Source organism: Kogia breviceps, unplaced genomic scaffold (assembly GCF_026419965.1).
Source record: "Kogia breviceps isolate mKogBre1 unplaced genomic scaffold, mKogBre1 haplotype 1 scaffold_234, whole genome shotgun sequence".
NCBI lineage: Eukaryota > Metazoa > Chordata > Mammalia > Artiodactyla > Physeteridae > Kogia > Kogia breviceps.
The window spans coordinates 12,945-17,033 of NW_026711673.1; the positions used below are offsets into that span (position 1 = coordinate 12,945).

A 4,089-nucleotide genomic window follows, 5' to 3' on the forward strand; every position below is an offset into this window, starting at 1 on the left:
CTTCCCAAGGACTGCATCTCCCAAGCCACAGGCTTCACAGAGGCTTTTCTAATTCCTGGATATTAGCTGTGCTGTCTGGCTTTGTGTTGTCTGTGCAGCTTCCAACTCCTCTTTCCTATTGGATGAGAATCTCCCATTGGATAAGGTCTTGGTAGGTGCCTACTTGGGACACTAAACAGGCCAGGTGCTCCTCTCTGCACCCAGGTGTCCAGGTCATAGACCTGAACCCCAGCCTGATTCAATACGCTACTTCTGCCAAGACTTGTCTCGAACAAGTGACGCAAGGCACAGAGGCACTAGAATTCTTTCCCAGTGATGAGGGGTCTGCACCAGGCCATTCTGGCTGAAAAGCATTTATTTCAAAAGCTCCTGCTGTTTTCTGCCTATTTCCTCCAGGCCCCACTCTATATTTTCTTCCCAATAAATTCCCTTTTTGGCTACAACAGCCAGACACTGTTTCTTTCTCCTGAAAGAAACAGTGTAACCCACCAAACAGCTGCTTCAAACCTTTCTTGCTAACAGAATCCCAAGTTTTCAATTGTTCGTACATCCATCAGGCCCAGGTAGATGTATCATGATTGGTCCGTCCCATCCCTTTGTCCAGTGATTGGTTTAAGATTAGACCTGTGACCCAGTTCTGACCAGAGACCCAGAAAGAAGCTACTAGAGCTCTGAGAAAGCTTTTCCTCACTGATTTCACCCTTACCCCTTTTCTTCCTACTTGAGAAGCTGCTACATGAGAATGGAAGCTTGGAGCCACTGCAGCCATCTTGCCGCCATGAGGGAAGACCGCGGCAGCCGTGAAGAAGGCAGAGAGAGAAGGTGGAAGGGCCTGAGTCCTTGATGATCTCTCAGAGATTCCACACCAATCCTGGCATCACCTGTCTCTGACCTGCAGGTTTGCTGTGATTAATCAGCCCGGTCATTTAGTTCTTTATTCCAAGTGTTTTGTTATTTGCAGCTGAAACATCCTGATATACTGATTCATTAAATTTCACTGTTTTCCAAAATAACATATATTCTATATATAAATCTGTTCCTCTGGAGAACCTTGACTGAGTAGACCAGTGTACTGGTGGGTTGAGGGTAGCATCAAAAGATTCCTTTTTTTTTTTTTTTTTTTTGCCTAGGATAGTCTCTACAATCTGTTCTGTTGACAGAGCATACCCTGGGGAGCAAGAGGGTGGTGGGGACAGTGATGTCCCATCCGAGGGGAAGAGTTGGGAGAGGGAAAGGACAGGGAGGAGGGGGGTGGGGTGCATCAGGCCATAGTGTGGAGGACCTGAACCGTCAGGGTGAGGAGTGTGTAGTTACATTAGTAGTGGTCACTGGGGAGTCACCGGAGGTTCCTGAGGAAGAGAGTGACATAATCCAAAAGCTAAATCTGGTGGCTCTGTGGAGAGGGATTGAACAGGAGCGCTGATGTCAGGGGGCCCAGGGAAAACATAACGAAAGGCTGAACTCGGGCATGAGGAGATGGTAGAAAGTTCACACGAGGAAAGAACAGAATAGAATCCAGGTGACCAGACCACCGAGGACATGTAGGAGGAATGCTAACTCCAGTAAGGGAAGTAGAAAGTGAGGCCAGGGAGCTGGTTTGTGGGCAAGAAATACTGAGTGTAAGGTACTCGTAGGTCATCCAAGTAGAGATTTTATTGGAATCATTATTGACTGACACATATTGAGAACATACTCCCTTCTGGGTACCATGTTAAGCCCTTCAAACTCATGATCTCATTTAATCCTCACAGCATCCCATTGGGTAGATATTATTGCCCCCCTTTTTAAGATGAGGAAACTGAGACTCTGAGAAGTTAAGTACTTCCCAAGTTCCCACAGCTAGTAAGAGCCCAGGCTCGTTACTCCAAAGCTCCCAACCGCCTCTAGGCTCCGGCAATTGGACAAGCGGTTAGAAGCTAGTTTAAGGCCACAGAGAAGATGGGGGGGGGGGGTCTTAGGAATGTCCTGGGACCTCCAGGAAATTTGGAGGAGGAGAGGGAGAGAAGAACTAGTCTTTATCGAATACCCTTAGACAAGTCACTTCACTGTCACCATCCATCAGTTAGCCTTTACTCAGACCTCAGTTCAGCAGGATGTGAGTGGGGTTTGGAGTTGGTATTGATGTCCCACTACAGCTCACTAGCCACAGTGCCATTAGCTGAATATGAAAGAGATCCCTTGCTCCTTCCACTTTCCAACTCAAATTCCCAACTTCTTTTTCTTTTCTAATCAATACTTCTTTTCTGGTTGTGAGTGGCGGGCAGAACTTTGAAGCAACATCTGGACAGCAGATGCAGAGGTGGAGCCAGGGCCGGGGAAGCAATTTTGGCGGTCGCTGTACTTTTCAGTTATTCCTCGGGAGCTTCAGAGGTAGTCTGGGATGGAGAGGCACTGAAGAGACAAGAGGGTAGAGAGGATGGCCAGAGGAAGAGGGGAGATGCTGGAGACAGAGAAACCGGGAAGGAAGGCTCGAGGGAGCTGGGGCCAAGGAAGCATTTCATTTACCCTTTCTCCGTCCTCACTTTTATCCCCCAGGATCCTCACACTGGGCTTCTTGACTCCCTTTTCATCTTCTAAAAGAAAAGAAACTCAAGAAAACAAACTGAAACCAAGTTGATCTTCTCCCCTTCCAAGGCAGTTCTATGGCCGCAGCTGTCAGTGGTACCTTCTCTTGGTCCCCCGGGCACTATCTTCCATGCTTCCTCCTTCCCCATCCCACATCCCTTCAGGAGCCAAGTTCAGCACAATTAACCTCAAACACTTCTCCTTCATCAGGCCTTTCCTGTGACCCCATGAGAAAGGGGGTGAGCCTCGGGAGCCTGGAGGAAAGCTCTGACTCATCCACCCCCCGCCACTCAGAGCCTGATGAGGAGAGGGGGTGATGGGTGGGAGGTCACCCACCTTCAGTCCTTCCCCCCTTCAAGTCTGTCTTCCTCAGCCGGGCCTGTGCTCCCAGGGCCAAGCACATTCTGGGTTCCTGACTAGTGTTTGCAGAATGAATAAATATAAATGAAGGAACCTGAAACGAAAGGTGCTGAGAGCAGAGGCTGCTGGATGGAAGAGCCTCCAGTCGCACCGGCTGCCACGGCAGTGAGCCACACGGGGCTCTCAGTGAGTCACACGGCTCTCCACACCTCCAAGGCAAAGCTCTGAAAACCATTAGCAGGCCATTAGCTCTGATTCAAGCCCAGCTGGCACGGAGCAGGCTTCAGTCACCCAGCTGCAGAGCTCACACACTGGGTGCCCATCCCTTGGACCAGCAGCCTCAACCTCCTGAACCCAATGCCCCCAGCCGGGTCCAGTCTCAGACCTCCTGCCATTGCCCTGTTTGGGCAAGACTGTGGGGTAGAAGCTCCTAGCAGGTGGGGTCTTTGTCTCACGGCCTGTGTACCTTCAGGAACAGGCTCACCAAAGGAAGGAAGATGGGGTTATTCACTGCTCATTAGGTGCCAGCAGCTCGAACACACCCATGTCATTCAGCCCGCCCAGCGGCCGTAGGAGGCGGGTCCTCCTCAGCTCTTTGCAAAGGAGGAAACAAATGCAGGCGAAGACGTTGCGACTTCCTTAGACCACACAGCTATTTCGGTAGGAGAGACCCAGCGTTGGTTCAGATGACGGCCTTTTGCTCTCAAGCCCCTGTTCCCTCCAGCAACCATAAAAACAAATGGATCTTGGGCCTGGAGGAGGGAACCCTGGCATCCTGAAGTCCGTGCAGTTAGTGCCCCTTCCCTCCCCGACCCAGGCTGAGTGGGGGAGAGCATCACCTCCATCTGAGCCTCTCGAGGTGGCTCGCTCCTGGGGTGTTGCTATGGCTGGGTCTCTGCAGCCTCTCAGATGCCCAAGATAGGGAAGGGAGGACTCCCTCTGAGACCTGCAGGGCCTGGTATGTGCTGCTTGCCAAGGGACGGCCTACTGGTTCTACCCCAAACCCTGAGGACCTCCTCCTTTTGCTGGGAGCCTTGGAGCCCAGAGCAAACAGCCAGAGGTGAGGACACATGCCACACTCTTAGAAGGACAAAGTGTCCTGTGGGTGAGAAGAGAGGCAGAGCCAATGAGCCTGGCAAGGGCGAGGTGATTCGGCCCTTGGCC

The 4,089-nt window shown here is 51.3% G+C and overlaps 1 long non-coding RNA gene across 1 annotated transcript; it reads right to left on the reverse strand.

The window, feature by feature from the left end:
- Window positions 1-1,628: 1,628 nt before the first annotated feature.
- On the reverse strand, window positions 1,629-3,692 carry LOC136793479 (uncharacterized). The gene is made up of 2 exons (XR_010838770.1): window positions 2,506-3,692; window positions 1,629-2,391 (listed from the first exon to the last, which is right to left on the reverse strand). It is a non-coding gene; the product is annotated as an uncharacterized lncRNA (long non-coding RNA).
- Window positions 3,693-4,089: the final 397 nt, after the last annotated feature.